At 38.5% G+C, this 18,786-nt stretch overlaps 1 pseudogene; it reads left to right on the forward strand.

The window, feature by feature from the left end:
- The first annotated feature begins 395 nt into the window (after positions 1 to 395).
- On the forward strand, positions 396 to 6,277 carry LOC123047628 (calcium-transporting ATPase 1, endoplasmic reticulum-type-like; annotated as a pseudogene).
- Positions 6,278 to 18,786: the final 12,509 nt, after the last annotated feature.

An 18,786-nucleotide genomic window follows, 5' to 3' on the forward strand; every position in this document is an offset into this window, starting at 1 on the left:
ATCTCAACTAACTTTTATTTCTCTTTTTTTTGTCTCAAAATTCAAGATCCCTTGCAAATTCGGCGACGTCGACGACTTTAAATTATCAAAATCACTTTCATATATGAAAATCCAGAGATATGAGAGGGATGGATGCAGGAGGCTCCTCAGCGATTAGAGCTTCTCGGCCGTCCGATCGTTTTCCTGATGTCGTTTGGGCCGTCGGATCTCGGGCTCGGCTCATGTGAGGCGTCGGATATTTACCACATCGTTGTGAGCCGTTAGATAAAATTCCACTGCGCCTGGTCGTGCCACAACGCGTAAATAGCCAGCCCCGCCGGGGGCATTCTGGTCATTTTGCATATAGGCGTATAAAAGGCAGTTGCCGCCGCAGTGGAAACCTAGCCGCTTCCTCCCATCGCGTGACCTTCTCCCGTCCACCCGCATCCTAGCCCCCACCTCGCCGCCACCAACACCGGGTGAGTCCGACGAGTTCCGACGGCCTTCGCCGGAGCGCAGCACACCCACGAGCCCCCCTCGTGGCGGTGCTTCCTTCCCTCCGTCCAGATCCGCTCCTCACGGCCGCAAACGGTCGCTCGCACCACCCCTCCCCGCCGCTAGGGTTTCGGCTGCCTCCAACTCCGGCGAGGTGAGCTCTCCTCTTTCCTTGATTCATGCCCTCTCCTCTCCCCTTCTTCCTTTTCTCCCTGCCCCACTCACTTCTTCGATTCGGTGCAGCAGCCACCCTCCTCCATGGATGAGAGGACGACCACCACGGCCCGCACATGGTCAAGCTCTCCGCCGTCTGCTCCGGTGCGGTGCTGGGCCAACGACCTCCGCCTCCACGTCTCCTAGATCGGGTAAGCACCCCATCCCCATGGCCATTTCACTTTCCAGAGCCTCCTTTTCTTATCTTGTGTGTGTGTGTGTGTGCGCGCGCGGCGTGCGCTCATGAAGCTTCTCTTCTTCATGGACGAACCTCACATGCAACAGCAAGCCATCTCAAGGGAGGGGATTCTCAAGTCACCCCACTTCAAATCCATGTACGCCATCCACAGGTGCTCAATAAATTGTCTGGGTGGGTTAATGAGTGTTTTTTTGCTTGTGGCTTGGTCTATGATTAAGACTGGGAGGGCAATACGTGGCCATCATGAGCTTGCTGGCTTGGGCGTCTGAGCCTGCTATGGCATGGACGATGTCCGTGTCAAGATGAGCGACTGGGTCTGCGATAGATGATTATATATTCTTAAAATGTTAACTTCCAACTGGAGTCAGTTTATTATTTAATCTGAAAGTTTGATTCTTCTTCTGAGATAGATGCTCAAATTACTCTTCCTTGTGCAACCATCCATTTATGTGTATACGTAGTTTTGAAATCTTAATTTGTACAGTTGAACTAGATAATAGGACAGGGCGCCATGACGTTTAGCAGCTCCTTCTAGAACCAAGTGGGGGATTTTTTGGATGAGGATGATCTCTCGACTCGATCTCCGTCAGCTGTATAATTATCCTCTACATCATCTTTGTCAGCAGCAGGTTGGGGATGATCGCTCGACTTGATCTTCGACCCAAGTGTGAGATTATATCATTTTATATGAAAATATGAATCTAGCCGATGCATTTCCATACTTTTGGGGCGGAATCCTGAAAATATGATATTGAGGGGCTGAAATCATTAACGATATCGATGTACTGAACCAGTAGTCGCTGAGAAGTTCTAGATTGGTTCCGTGTTTTACCTAATTAGATATAACTCCCCCCATTTTGATTTCGTCAATTTTTTGGACAGCGGTCCTTAATTTTGTTGTATATATTGTTCATTCGGTGTCATTGGAACAACATGATCATGTCCAGAAGAAAAGTAGTAATATAGCATAGCCAACAATTGCCAGATTAGATAGAGCTACTTGCCTTCAAAACTTAGTTTCACTAAAGTTCTTTAGTGTTGCAGGATATGCTGTAAGTCTATTAAAGTAAACTGGTTCCATAAGCACATGGGAGTAAGCTCGAGCCGCAGCCGAGTTCAGACTCTTCCTCTCACTCGGTGCTCCATAGGAGGAGCATGGTCTGTTGTGCCTCTCCCACCTCCTCAGCGCTCAGTAAGATGGCCAGCGCCGCTTAGTACCAGGGTGTTGATCGCACAATACAGGGTTACCATTTGAATTTGGTCTGAAAATGGAGCTAAACCTATCAAAAGGCTTCTGATGTATAGTTGTTTCAGAGATTTCAAGGTATGTTGTTGTTCACATCAAGACTATGCCTTTGTTTTTGAAATACAGCTGATTTGTATATCATGTTACTTTATTGCTATTTATTTCACTAATTACTTCCTATTTGTTTTAGATTCTCTCATATTTTCTATAGATAGTTGGGTTCTCGGATACAAACATAATTTCAGTAATCCGATGATTTTGGTCAATCCCAGATTTAATTGTTGACATAGCATTGGACATTTAGTTCAGTTAAAAATATCATGCCAAGTGGCTTCCTTTATTTATGTCCAAATTAAAAATAATATGCAAATAGACTTGTGCAAGAAATAATTTTTAAATTTGTTTTGGTCCATTCTCTCAGCTCACATTGATTTCGCTCTTTTTTAGGACTCCAATAGGATTTGCATATACAAATGATAATATACATTTATATTGAACCCATCGCTGCTCTGAACTCATATCTAAACGGATCACAAATACTAGACTGAATGGACTATTGCAGAATTAACAGAAAACCAGGGACCACCATCACCCTACTAGCGTGCCTGAATCATTCATCATGTTGCACTTTAGAGTCTTCATGGTCTTCTGCTTTAAAGTCACTTCTTCCACTTGTTTTCCTGACAAAAACTATTGATTTCTCAAAAGTCTTGTTGTTTCTCTTCCAACCTTTGTACTTCAGAAACCTATGAATTGTATTGATTGCCAGCCCTTGTCCCCTCATCTATTACTGCTTTATGCTAACCAGATAACACTGTTTGAGCTAGCAAAACAAGATTTTTCTATTTAGATTGTAGAACATTACTTGGAGGTTCTAAGAAAAGAGTGATATTTTGCAAAACCATGCTTTTATTCAGCTTAATATTTTTGGACTAATCTAATCTTTATTTGTTCAGGTTGCCAAAGAGGCTTCTGACATGGTACTAGCCGACGACAATTTCAGTACCATAGTTGCCGCAATTGGTGAAGGAATATCTATTTACAATAACATGAAAGCTTTCATAAGGTTTGTGCACTGAGAGCCTTTTTCCCACTTCTCATTGACAGTTTTGTGGTTGCTTGGGTATTTGTGCTTGTTCTATATGGCTTGCTAAAAATGATGTTCCTGAATCGAGCATGATTGCGTGATTGTGTCTGCTTTCATACTTCACATCCAGTTGGTGGAAAACCTTCTATTCCTTGAGTATTCTGAAGGCCCTTGCTTCACTGCTGCAGATACATGATTTCCTCAAACATTGGTGAAGTTGCTTCAATCTTCCTTACCTCTACTTTGAGTATTCCTGAGGGGTTGATACCTGTTCAACTTCTATGGGTAAATCTCGTCACCGATGGCCCCTCTGCAACTGCTTTGGGTTTCAATCCGCCTGACAAGGACATCATGAAGAAGCCACCAAGGAGGAGCGCGACTCATTGATTACTCCCTGGATTTTGTTATGTTACCTGGTAAATGATCACCACATATTTGTTTGATCTGTTTTAGGCATCTCTGCCTTTCTTCTCGAGATTATAATTCTCACCAATCACATAACTTGCAGGTCATTGGCCTTTACATGGGGGTTACAACCGTTTGTATCTTTCTCATCTGGTACACCCACAGATCTTTTATGGGCATTGGTCTCACTAGAGATGGCCACACTTGTCAGTTATCACAGCTCTTGAACTGCGGCCAATGCTCTAGATGGGACAATTTCACAGTTGCGCCCTTCATTGCTCGTGCTAGAACTTTCACCTTTGACGACAACCCCTGCGACTACTTCCAGGCCCGCAAAGTGAAGGCAATGACGCTCTCACTCTCCATGCTCGTGGCAATCGAGATGTTCAACTCGCTCAACGCCCTCTCAGGGGATACGAGCCTGCTGAGGATGCCTCCGTGGGTCAACCCGTGGCTGTTCCTGGCCATGTCGGTGTCATTCGGGCTGCACTTCCTCATCCTCTACGTGCCGTTCCTCGCGCAGGTGTTTGGCATCGTGCCACTCAGACTTAAAGAGTGGCTCTTGGTGCTCCTTGTCGCGCTCCCCGTCAGGGCACGAGGATCTGTTCACCGCCGTGGATAGGCCGCTCCAGTTCGCGTAGACTGCCACCGTCCTGGAGGTACACCACCTGCTAGCAACATGCTAGATCTCGCTTGGCCTTTTCTTTTCTCTTGATCTGTTTGTTTCTGAGCTTTGCATTCTACGGGCTTTGGACTCACATCTCGCAGGCACCGGAAGGCGGTCGGAAAGAGGCAAGCGGCAGCCTCACCGCTGACACACTCGCCGCTGACGCCCGCGGCGACGACCGGATCCTGGTCGTCCCCTCCCCTTCCCGTCAGATCCGTCAAGGTCCAGCGGACGACGGCGACCATCTCCGGTAGCCGGTAGGTCCCATCTGAGGGAGGGGGGCTGGGGGCTGTAGGCATGGAGAAGCTTTCATCGGCGGCAGCTTTCGTGGAGGGGTGGTGTGTACGACGCCTGTGACCACGCCTGCAGCATCTGCCTTCAGGCCTTCTGTGATAGTGAGTCCTGCACGGTAAATACCTTTATCTTGCGGATATAATGGTGATTGGCGATGGAAATCTTTCGATTCAGTGGTAGACGTGTCTGAAGTTGAATCTGTTCTGTTTTTTTGTTTTGAATTGTCACAGGTTACAAGCTGCAAGCATGATTTGCATCTCCAGTGCATCCTTGAGTGGTGAGGACCTTGCTTTCTTGCCTTCGCAATTTGACCAAAAGTTCTGTAACCATTCGACAAGGTGAGATCTCCTAATCTCCCCCCTACTGTTTTCTCTTTTGGCTGATGTGATTTTACTCTGTTTGTGGGAGTGGGAGTGGTGTTACTTTGCAACCATGAATAGTGAAGTACATGGCTTCATGTCTTTGATAGTTTCCACTTTAGATTTAGATGGCATTGGTTGTGTGCGATAATGTTGTCACTTGGTGGTTTTGATAGGATAGTGCCTCATCCTATAGGATATGCTTAGACCATCTGAATATTTTTTTGCGGACAACACACTTGCACCATGATTTATAATATTTTCTTTATCTCACATGTTGGCCTGAGGGATTCACTATCTCCAGTGAGGCCAATCATTTTGTCTAAATGGTGGTGTTACATCAAAATTTACATGTACTGCATCACACTATAGTGTCTTTTTAGCCTTGTAGGTACATTAGATAAGTATATCTAAGAAATGGTCGATGTTTTATGATGATTGGTTCGTGTTGTGGAGCTACTGCGAATGATCACACGAACCAAGTCAACCATAATTTTTTTGGTTTTTGTTCTGGTTTGGATACTAAAGGTTGTTTATATATGAAAAGAAAATATGCTTCCAGGAATGTATACACCAACTGCAGTCCTCCACACACAAACATGTTGCCAGGATTCCATTCAACCAAATTCTAAATGATAAAATATTATATAGGTATTTAAATTCAAAATCTTGTTGGTAGCTTACCAAGCTGACCGCTTGGTTAAATTCAAGTGGAACAAAAGTTTGCGTCATTTCGTGCCGATTTTATTGTTAACACCAATTATGTAATAAATTATCTGTGAATAAGACAGTGGTAAGAGATGCAGTAGAGCCTGAATAATTTGGTATCTTTGCACCTTTAGTACTCTTACTAAATGGCTCCACACAAGCGAAACCAGCTGAAACTACACATGCTGAGAAGACAAGCTCAAGTAGAAGAGCAACATGGATATGCAATTTTACATTCTCTACCCCCTCGGTGAAGAAATATAAGAGCATTTAGATCACTAAAGTAGTGATCTAAACGCTCTTATATTTCTTTACGGTGGGAGTAACATCTATTTGTTCTAAGCATTTTGCTAAATGACTGCATGGAATTAATTGCAATGTTTTTTTAGGCATCTCGGCTTTTGTGGGTAAAAGGATCCACGTACCGGTTGACGTTAGGGATCATCTGCCTGTACACCAACTATCTCATGATTTATTTTAACGCTGACTACCATGACATGGTCTAAAGACTAAACTTCGAGGATTTTGTAGAATTGGCTTGTGTTAAGCATTTGTACTGTGATTTTAACCTGCTAATGTGGATCATACTGAGATATTAATACCATGCAACATTTAGTTCTCTGTTTGTACTGAACCATAACTATTATATGTGTTCTGCTTCCTCCTGTTTTTTTCGAGAAGTATTGTTTTCATTTTAATTAGGGCCTTTAAGATACGATTCCGTAATCGTTCATGTTCATACCATATACTAATATGTGATGTTGTTTTATATTTGTATTGCGTTTTGAACTTGCTATAGCTGGAACGGAACTGAAACAGATGGAATGTTTCTTCTTCACTTTATTCTTATCCATGTTGGCTAAGCCTTACCTGCTTGACCAAAACGCTGCTTGACCAAAACGTTGGGACCGGCACCCTCGCGCCAAGGCGCGATCTCGATCTAGTAAAGAGGATAGCGCCTTGATTGATCACGTGGGTGTTGGCCGTAAGACCTTCATGCACTCCTTGCCACTCTTTTCCAAGGACAAGGCCATTATAGCTTAATTACTAAATTCGCCAATACCACACGTTGAGCGAAATCACTAATTAAGAAGTACTCGTTTCAAAGAACACTCCACTTTTTCAGGCCGCGACAAGTGGCGCACATGCAGCGTGTCACTTGTCGCAACCTGGGATTTTTTTTCGTAGATCCATTTATTCAAAATGTTTTATCTCCCAAACCATGTGTCTAAATCTCGAATCGTTTTCATCATTGGATTCTTTGCATCGAGATCTTCAAAACTAGATCCAGTGTTGACAGGTTTTGACAAACCTTTTTTTTCAAAAAAAACCGGAAGAAAAAACGGAGCGAAAAAACCGAACCGGGAGCACGGGTTTTTCTTGCTTTCTGAAAGAGGCACGCCCGTGCCTCTCGCGAAATCACAACCATGCTTCTCGTGGAAGCAAAACCGTGACTCTCGTGGAAGGAAAAAAAAATAGAAAACACGTTTTTTCCGTTTCCGAGAGGCACGGCCGTGACTCTTGCGAAAGCACAACCGTGCCTCTCGCGAAAGCAAAACCGTGACTCTCGCGAAAGAAAAAAAAAGAAAAAATGCGTATTTTTTCCCTTCCCGAGAGGCACGACCATGACTCTTGCGGAAGCAAAACCGTGACTCTCGCGAAAGAAAAAAAACAGAAAACGCGTTTTGTTTTTCTCTTTCCGAGAGGCACGGCCGTGACTTTTGCGAAAGCACAACCGTGCCTCTCGCGAAAGCAAAACCGTAACTCTCGCGAAAGAAAAAAAAAGAAAACGCGTATTTTTTTCCCTTTTCGAGAGGCACACAGTCGTGACTCTCGCGAAAGCACAACCGTGCCTCTCGCGGAAGCAAAACCGTAACTCTCAGGAAAAAAAAGAAAAACAAAAAACGCGTTTTTTTCACGCAAAACAAATTTTTTTGATCGAAAAGCTAAGAAAGACCGGTGGAAAACCAAAACGTCGAACCCCCAAAAAAAACCGTTTAAAAAGCCGAAAACGCGTGTGAAAAAATAAAAAACAAAATCCGAAAGGAGCATCCAGAGCGCGACACATGGCGAATGGCTGAGAGCACCAAGTGACGCTGATCGTTGCGAGGCTCCCGAAGGAGCACTCGTTAACTAGTTGCTCTCCATGTTGAGAGACAGTTTGAGTTCAATAATAAGCTCGCTCGATCATGGTTGTACGGCCCATTAGTAGGAACAATGAGGAAAGACACAACAGCTCCCGGCGGCAACGCTGGTCATGTAGCCCGGAATATCCTATTTGCTGCTCGTTGCGTCAAACTGCCGGCGCTTCGCACAGGCGAGCGACCGAGCAGCGACGCAACGTGCTGGCCCGTTTAACCGTTCCAGCACTCCCGGTTTTGGGAACCTTCTAGAGGTTCCCAGCTGGTTTTTTTCCGGTTTTGGGAACCTTCTAGAAGGTTGCAGAACCGGTTTTTTTATTTTCCTTTCTTTTTCTATTTCTGTTTCTTTTTCTTTTCTTTTTTCTTTTTTGTTTTTCAAGTTTATGTTTTCTCTCTCAAAAAAATGTTCGTGCTTTTACAAACATGTTCAAATTTTGAAAAATGTTTGTGTTTTCAAATTTTGTTCATAAATTCAAAAATAGTATGCATTTATCAAAAAATGTTTGGAATTTTCAAAAATATTTTGTGTTAACAAAATTGTTCAGAATGTTTTTGTTCAAAATTCTGACAACCTTTACAAAATGTTCGCGATTTCGAAAAATGTTTCCATTTCAAAAATTGTTTGCAATTTTCCAAAAATGTTCATGAATTTCTGAACATATTCGTTTTATATTTTCTTCAGGTATTCAACTTTTGTTCACGTATTCAAAAAATGTTCAACTTTCAAATTTGTTTGGAATTTTTAAAATTAATTTATGTTTCTAACTTTGGTCTAAAAATGTTCTTGTTTCCTTTTCGGTTTCTTTTTTCGTTTCTTTTTCAAAAAAAATCGAAAAAAGTTTATGTTTCAAAAATTGTTTGTAACCTTAAAAAATTGTTCCCACTTTCAAAAAACCTTCATTTTTTCTAAAAATGGCCGCATTTTCCAAAATTGTTCATAAATCCAAAGAATGTTCGCATTCTAAACAAATTGTTGTGGGATTTAAAAAATGTTCCATTTTTAAAAAATGTTCCCTTTTTAAAAAATGTTCGTATTTGTCTTTTTTTGGTTTTCTTTTCTATTTGGAATTTTTCAATAAATGTATTCACTAATTTGAAAAGAAATCATGTTTTTGACAATTTGTTCGCAAACTCAAAATATGTTCGAGGAATTTGAAAAAATGTTCTCAATTCTAAATTTTGTTACATAAATTTGAAAATGTTCTCATTTCTAAATTTTGTTTCAGAAATTTGAAAATGTTCTGTGATTTCAAAAAAAGTTCCAGCCTTTTCAATTTTGTTCACATACTCAAACAATGTTCATGGTTTCTGAATTTTCGGAAAAAATGTGTTTTGAACAAATTATTCATAATTTCCAAAAAAATCATGTTTAGAAAAAATTGTTCATGATTTCAAAAAATTGTCCCTGATTTTTCGAAAATGTCATAGTATTTTGGAAAATTCCATAAATGTGCACGTTTTCATTTTTTCAGGAGTTTTGAAATTGTTCGGTTTCAAATTTTTGTTTACAATTTCAAAAATGTTCGGTGGTTCAAAACATGTTCCTATTTTAAATAAATTGTTCGCACATTTCAAAAAAATATGCACATTTTCGTTTTTGAATTTCAAAATTGTTCAGTTTCAAATTTTGTTCACAAATTTTAAAAAAATTTCGGCGGTACAAAACATTTCCCACTTTAAAAAATTGTTCGCAAATTAAAAAAAGTTTGGGAATTTCATAAAAATGTTCTTGTTTCCAAATTTTATTCAAAAATTAAAAAATGTTCTGGAAATGTAAAAAATTATTCCCATTTTTCAAATTTGTTCGCGAATTCAAAACATATTTTCGTTTTCAAAATTTGTTCACATATTCAAAAAATGTTCATTTTTGAAAATTTGTTCACAAATTCAAAATGTGTTCACATGTTTAACTTTTGTTCACAAATTCTAAAATATTTGGTATTTAAAAAATGTTCTTGTTGTCCAAATTTGTTCACCTTTTCTAAAAAGCAACAGTTTTGAAAGTTTGTTCACAAATTTTTAAAATGTTCTTGTTTTCGGAATTATGTCACAAATTCAAGAAATGCTCGAGTTTCTTGAAAATAGTTTAGTTTTGAAAACATTATCACCTTTTCAGTTTTGTTACTTGTTTTGGAAAAGATGTTTTGCGTTTACGAAAAGTAGTTCATAATTTAGAAATTATTCTCGTGTTCAATTTTTTCCCTACTTGTTTTTAGTTTCTATTCAGTTCCCAAATAATGTCGCGTTTCCAAAAAAAAATTCCTTTTTTACGCTTGAAATTTTAATATGTAATTGTATGCAATAAACCTCTGTTAGTACATTGGCTATGGACTCGCTCAGGTTCTTTAATGCTGGCGCTGCATATTTTTCATATTAACTAGCGTGTCGCAGTGGCTAGCGCGCGGTGCTTATCTACAGCAGCTAGCGCGCTTTTATTTTTCCGATTTTTCATTCTGCAGAGGTTAGCTAGTGGGCCGGCCCAGGGGAGGCGTCTCCTATGCGAAACTGTGACTACTTGCCGCAGTAAGCGGCGCATAGGAGTTCCCATGTAGCCCCATGGGGCAGAACCTATTTGACGCCCGTTAGCGTCAAAAGGTTGACCTTTCGCTGAGGCGAGCCACCGGGTGGGCCGGCCCATGTACAGGGTTCGCGTTTTATCCGTTCGCTACAGCTTTCTTCGTTGTTTCCTGCGTTTTTATCGTTTTTTTCCTATGTTTTTTTGCTTCCGGTTCTTTGCAATGTTTTGTCCGGTATTCACTGGTTTTGTTATGTTTTTTTTGTTTTGGTACCTTTTTCATTTCGTTTCTTTATTTTTCGTTTATTTTCTGTTTTTTTATTCTTCTTCTCTTTCCTGTGTGTTATATTCAGAGGTCACCTATCCCATTACAAAAATATTCATAATATACGAAAACATGTTTAACCATATATTATGAAAAAGTTCACTATACATTACGAAAATGTTCATCGTGTATTACAAAAATGTTCATTGTATTTAAGAAATGTTCATTGTGTACTTAAAAACTGTTCAGCATATATCAGAAAAATGTTTAGCGTATATCACAAAATGTTCAATGCGTATTTAAAAAAATTCAGTGTATATCACAAAAAAGTGCAATGTGTATTTAAAAATTGTTCATCGTATATTTAAAAAGATGTTCAATGGTTGAATTTATTTGATTTTTTAATCTACCGGGTGATTAGTTCTTCAATACTCACGCACGACTGTAATCAGGAATAATCATCAGCTCAACTGGTAAGTAAGGCTGACTCTCTATCGTTGGTTGCGAGTTCGATTCCTTTACCCTGTAGATGTTCTATGCTATTTGTGTTTCCTTTTTCAGTTTTTTCCTGGGCTGACACTATTTTACACTTTTTTGGTGAATGGGCTGTGCTAGGCCACTTCTTTTGGGCATGCAGCCAGGCTGGCACAGTCGCTGGTGAATGGGCTGGGGAGCGAACCAACCCCTATTAGCTGCCCCAACTAATAGGGTCCTAGTATTAATGTCTTGGTATATACAAAAAACAAGGAGACATTTCATAACCACTTGCCCACAACGTATATTTTGATATATATTCAAATAACTCTTATGATAGTATAGAGGCATTAAATAATGAGCTGTCCACAATGTATATTTTGGTATATATTCCAATAACTCTTATGATAGTACTAATGTCTTGGTATATCAAAACAAGGAGGCATTTAACAACCAATTGTCGACAACTTATATTTTGGTATATATTCCAATAACTCTTATGGTAATACTGGTGTCTTGGTATATCAAAAACAAGGAGGCATTTAATAACCAGTTGTCCACAATGTATATTTTGGTATATATTCCAATAACTCCTATGCGTTCCTCAGCTAATGGGGTCGTAGTATTATCGTTTTGGTATACCAAAAACAAGAAGGCATTTAATAACCAGTTGTCCACAATGTATATTTTGGTATATATTTCAATAACTCTTATGATAGTATTAATGTCTTGGTATATCAATAACAAGGAGGCATTTCATAACCAGTTGTCCACAACGTATATTTTGGTATATATATTCCAATAACTGTTATGATTGTATTAATTGACATGAGTTGACTATGCATATAGATACAAAGGATGAAAAACCTACATTGGATTCTCCAATATTTTCTTTTTGAAATTGAGACTCTATGAGATTTGATACTGCCTCTATATAATACCACAATAAGGACTCAAATTGAACGAGGAGCATCAACCTTAGGGAATATATAGCAAGAGGAGGAAAAAGAAATAGGTACCCACACTTCTCATGGCGCTTGTCAAGAAGAACACAAATGCCCTGTGCTTGGTAATTCTTCTGATGTCTACCACTTTGTTGTCATGCGAGGCAACCGGGAGAAACAAAGGTACATTCATCCATTTAGACCAGTCAAATTTTGTATAAATGTACACCATAGGTTTTGAGACATTTTCGAGTAACGTGTGTAATTTATACTACATTAGTAATGTGAAATGGGATGCAATACTTCTTTGATCGTAGGTACAACTGCATTGATTGATGTGTGCAAACGTGATCGGTTATGCGAGAATCCGATAGGATACAATGTTACCTTGTGTAAGGTTTCATGCGAATGGTCTGGCTACAGTTTCTACAACAGCTATTGTGAGGAGGGTAAATGCTGTTGTGCATCCTAAGGAATTGACGAGGTGCCAAAATGCCATGCTTGTAAGATATGATGAATTCCAATAAACAATAAAAGTTAGTTTTGGCACGACTGTGCAATTTCATGATTTCATCAATATGGATGCTATTCAAGATATTTTGATATATATTGTTTTCCAAAGTTGCCAAGGAGATTGGGGGCGACTAATTACTGAGTCACTCTCCTTTTGTGTTTACAATCCCTCTTACCAAAATCGGTTTTCTCCCTCTCAAGATCCAAGACCCCCTTTGCCAAGCGCAGCTACACCGACGACTCTGAATTTGCAAAACCGTTTTTAATATGAGATAACATGAATTAGCAAAACCGTTCTCATATCGAAATAAGTTGAATAGGCAAAACCGTTTCATATTAAAATAACTTGAATAGTGTCTTCATTGATCACGTGGGTGCAAGCCTGGAAGATCTTCAAGCGCTTCTTCGCTGGCGACGAGCTAACTCCCGTTCCAAGGCCAATGCCATAATCACTTAATTGCTTTACTCGCGGAGAGCATTTGAGATCATCAAATAGCTCGGCCATGGCTGGCCGGTGGACCACATGTGACTCGTCGCGAACACGTGGGTACTTGGCCATCAGCCAAACCATGCGGACTTGCCAGGTGTATGAAGAATGAATTTCATGGCGGAATTAATCTGCTAGAACGGTTTACCCTCGCTGAATCCCTGCTTGCATGCACGTGTACAATGTAGTAAGACTAGCTAAATGCCCGTGCGTTGCCAAACGAAATCTTCATACAAAAATGCTTTAACAAAGCAAAAGCATGTTACCCCGTCCCTATTTACTAATCAATGAAAATCAGATATAAATGTAGAACCTCATCATATCCATACCTCAAATATCTACGTGAGAATAAAGACAATCTACTTAAAACAATGTATACTTTAATTTACATGTTATCTCCTTGAGAACTGGATAACCTTTTTTCCCCTCTGTTTTGAAAGGTCATATACATGAAACTACAAATCAGTAAAAAAAACTTGATAATAGCTCTAGGAATAAATGCAGTACACTGAAGCTGGTCCGCGGGGCATGGAACCTCCCTTTTGTTTTGCTCTCGTCTTTTCCTTCTTGATAATATGCTCCCATGGAACCTCCTGCAGGGCATGTCATCTGTTTGTTTTTCTGATGTCTTGCTCTACTCTACTCTATTGTGCATCTGAAAATAATTTGATGATTGGTTGCCTAAGGGTTGCTTCAATTTCAGCTTAACAAGAACAGAAACGTGCCTGATACAATCCTTCATATCGGCTGTGATTCTCCATCATAAATATTAATATGCGTGATTGTGTACCTTATCTATTCCCAGTCACTAGTCCTCAACATGATAAAGATGTTTGGGTGGATCTGGATATGATTCCAATTCTACCACCGTATGAGTTTGTTAAACAAATTTGTTAAATTATCTGTCTTATTTAAAAATAGTTGTTATTCGATAAATTCACTTTCGCTCATAGGTGTAGATGTACCAATTGTCTAAATACACATTTTTTTAAAGTAAAAAAAATCCAGAAAAAATCCCGCTTGTACATCTGGACATTATATGTTTGTGCACAAAGTTTCGGTGAGAAAGGAATTTTTGTGCCTTGTGTAAAAAAGACAATTTTTCATACTTGATTATAAATATTCAGGAGACATTTTTTTAATCTTTTTTATACATGCCACAAAAAATGTTCTTTCTTCGCGAAATTTTGTTTGCGCACATAGAATATACGAATGTACACGTGATATTATTTTTCGGATTTTTTTAACATTTTGAAATGTACTATATATATATATTTTTCATAATAGTTGTATCACCTACTTAACTTATTTAGTTATAATTGACAACTTATTTCCTATCTTCAAGTAATACACGGAAGATAGTAGACAAGACCTATTACACTGCTGGCAGCTAATTTGAGAGGACAAGAATTCTTTTGTCTCCTTTGTTAATGACGTTCTGTCTTTTAAGAGCATCTATGGAGCTGGCCGACATTCTACAATATAAGTGCACTAGTCCATAAGTGGAGTGACTCTAATATTCATAGAAATATCATGGTAAGAATTTTTTTACTATTGTGTCACTAGTCCATCTTTTTCTGGAAATTCACTTTGGCACATGGGAGCATATGCTCCTACCATTGGAAAAACATTTCAAAATGTCAGAAAATTCCGAACAAAAATTTTATGCGAACATCTCGATATTCTATGTGTGCACGCCAAGTTTTGTGGAAAACCGGCATTTTCTGTGGCTTATGTAAAAAAGACAAAGAAATGTCTCATGAAAACCCCTTTCTAACACTGAATTTTGTATTTTTCACACGTGACAAAAAGTTATCGATTTTTCGCGAAACGACTTTGTGAGTATGTAGAATGTCAAGATGTAGGCACAAAATATTTTTTTTAGGAATTTTGTGACATTCAAAATACGTTTAGAGCACATTTTAAAAACTAGGAGCGTATGCTCCTAGGTGCCAAAAACGCCCTCTCTTTTCTATCTTTTTCATACATTCTTCTTAAGTAAAGTACGTTGCTAACTATAATACTATTATGTTCTTCAACAGAGGCTCCCAAATGTTGGCGTGCCTCCACTGATGGACGTCGAAGGGGAGATGACTATTGTTTTCCCTTTGAATACCAGTTTCAAATATACATACTCGACTGAACATCAACCAAATGGATGCCTCAAAATCGATGCATGGAGGCAACTTGTGAATGAGCGCATGCCACAAATTGGAGACCGGTGGATCTCTATGCTGCATCATGGAGATGGAGAAGTTTTTCTGTTTTATTCTATTATCCCTAAGAGAGAGGAGTAGGTCCTAGCACTTTTCATGTGCTCGGAAGTTATTTACCTAGGATGATAACAATTAGCTAGTGGTTAACTTATGATGATGATGATGATGATGATGAGACATTGTCATATCATTATGATGATGATCAATTGTTATATCACTATGATGATGATGAGACAATTTTATATCATTATGATGATGATGAGACATTCTTTTATCACTATGTTGATCATGAGACATTGTTGTATCAACGATGTATGTGTATATTGAACTATATAAAAATCTGTGTAATTGTTGCATAAGTACAATATAAATATGCGGAAATGAAATACATAGAGTTAGTAGTGGTGCGGGGTTCAAGCCCTCGCTACACCTAGTTAGCAGTAGCGCTAGTCAGACCCCACGCGCACTGCTGCTAACGTAATTAGTAGTAGCGCGGGTATGTCCTACTAGGCTTATCCCTAGAAGTGACATGATTATACCTATAGGATGTCCTAAGGTACCAGCATGCATGCCAATGAATGTCACATGGTTTGTCTAATTTGTAATGCTTGGTTCATCATTCTTTTTCCTATAGTTCATGATTTCTTTTCAATTATACAGTTAAGAATGTAAGTATGTTTATTATGCCATTATAACATGTTAGTATAGGTTATGAAGGGCGGTAAAGTGAAGTTTGGTACAGAGTGGACTGTTTTGAATGGCCCATCAAAAGTGAGGTGTCCTCATAGCCGAGGAAGATGATGTGCAAACAATGGAGAAGATTAGGATTAGAATTCCGGTGATACTATTGATTAGTGTCTAAATAAAAAAGTCCATGATTTTCTACTTATAAATTTTAGGCTCCACTATAACATTGCTAGTGATAGATTAGCGCAACATATTCTTGTAAGATTAGTCCTAAATATTCTTGCTGGCTTCGAACTATTTGGATAAAATTATGTATCCTTAGTGTGTTTCCATTCATCCCAAATAATAAGGATGAAGCGTTTTCACTCTTTACAATACCCAGGTGCCAACAACAGGTGGGGAGAGAATCAATGCAATTCTTGATGTGAATCTCCAATTCTTCAAAATGTGATCTTGAAAGCAATTGGTGTTGGTGGAGCGAATTTACGCAACATCACTCCTTAGTACAAAGCTCGAGATGTTGGCAAAAGTGTTATTCTTTTCATTGTTTTCGAGCATGTTTAGGATCTAGTGTTGATTTAGGCAAGCATCACCACTATTTCTGTTCCTGTGGGTATGTTTCTTGTACTTTGGATGAAGTTTTTCGTGGTGATGACCGACCGGAAGTATTGTTATATTTCGGATCCATATGTATTCCTGGTTCTGGCAAACAATTGGTGCTTCATTGGTTTCTGTTTGATATGTGTTCATATATTCCTAGAATAAACACCAATCCATGAGTGTTAATTAAATTTCACTTTTGTGTACACGTATAGTACATGACAAGCAATTAGTAGATGACATTTATGTCGACAAGCTGATAATTCATGATGTTCTAGTTGATATTATCTGCACCCAACTCAGGACATCGTGAAAAATACTGTGATCCCAAAGACACAAGGTTTGCCTTGTACATCTCACTTGGTAAACGTGCAAATAGACCTTTAAGCACCAGATTTTAATTAAATTTTGTATATGTAGAAATTCACTTGTTAGATGTCAAGCTATTACCTGTTTAATAATCAATAAAATTTGCAAGAAGAGGCAATGGTCAATCACATGCCCTATGTCCTTAGCCTTTTTGTATAGTGTTTGACATTATTTTAGAAGATTTTCCTTTGCCTTACGAAGAAAATATACCGATGTATGTTAAATAATATTTTTCTTAAACCATTAGAATATGTCTGCCCCAATTAAATAAAATTAGTGTTAATCCTTGGATATGACCTTAATAATTTGTTTTATTCATTTATAAGCACTCTAGCCCGTAGTAACGCATGGGCGTTCTACTAGTCTGCCTAGTTTTAAACTATTAGGAACATAAAATTTGTACATAGTGGTTTTATGTTTAACATAGATGCATATATATTTGCATGGCCATGCATTCAAACTAAATTTCCTTTAATTTCGTGTGCATATATTGGGCTATTCTCACTTGAGACTTAATCATAACAATCCATCCACTTGTTATATCCTTCCAACCAAACATTAAAGTGGCTATCCCCAATCACCATTTATCCTCTCAACCAAACAACAAAAGTTGGCTATCCCTAAGCAGGTGGACAAGGATACCCTCAGCCAATCCAGCATCGTCATTAAACCAAACACCCCCTATATCGATAACCACAACCAGCGACATTCTTTTCTATTTGATTTGCTATCGTGGTGAGAGTGAGGAAGCAAATAGTCGAAAGCATCATCTATGGAGAAAGTAGAGCAGTAGATGCAAAAATAGACCTCAATCAAGAAAAAGAATGACCCACTTAGACCTCCTCAGCGAATAGCGAAGAGAAACATGTATATTACCTCCTCAACTAGCTTGTGGACGCGTTCCTGCTTTTGTCGTGGACTTGTCCACTTCCAACTACATACATGGAAGGAAAGATTTTGAAGCAATCAACAATGATAGTCATTGGTAAATTTAATCATAAGGACAAAAAGTTCCATGCTTCTATGGCCATGCGATACATCGCCCTTGAGCTAGCCAAAATGCAGTAAGAATGTCATCATCTATATAATAAAAGCATATCACATGATATGTTCACATATCGGATTCCGCAAAACACAAACAAAGATGTTACTACTTTGGGGGCATCAACTAAACAACTTAGCCAGGTGGACTAAACAAGTGGGCTGACGACATAAAATAATTAGCATTCTTCCATCTCAAATTAAAATGAACTCTAATAAACTAAACAACTTAGTTAGGTGTCAACCAATCTAATTAAAGTATGCACTTGTTAATCACCACCCCTGCTAGATGTACTATAGAGAAATTCCAATATCACAAGTTCTACTACTGACCCGTATATGCTTTAAGGGACTTCAGTTTTAGAATAAACTCAAATATTAATATTGTGGTGTTTTGTCAAACTCTGGCAACTTCAAATTTGAATAATCACCATTTTAATATCAAGTTTTTCTACTTTTCTTCGTTTCACCACCGGGTTTCTTCAGTTTTTTTTTCTTTTTCCCCTACTTTTCGTGTTTTTATTTCAACGCATGTCTACTTATTTCCAATACACAATGCATATTTTTAGTATACATGTCGAACATTTTATTATACACATTTCACATTTTTCAAACGCACAATGTACGTTTTTTTCAAATACTTGATATTTCCACCTACCTGTTGAACATTTTTTGAAACTACGCGTACATTTTTTTTACCTTGTATACACATTTTTTACTTAAATGACATTAATATTTTTTTCAAAGGCATGCATATTTCTTTCAAATGTCAGGTAAACTTTTTTCAATGGTACTTAACATTTCTTTATACTACTCAAATATTTATTTTGCATTGTATAAACATTAAAAATGGAATATCACATAAACTTTCTTGAAACAAGG

Source organism: Triticum aestivum, chromosome 2B (assembly GCF_018294505.1).
Source record: "Triticum aestivum cultivar Chinese Spring chromosome 2B, IWGSC CS RefSeq v2.1, whole genome shotgun sequence".
NCBI classification, from domain to species: Eukaryota; Viridiplantae; Streptophyta; class Magnoliopsida; order Poales; family Poaceae; genus Triticum; species Triticum aestivum.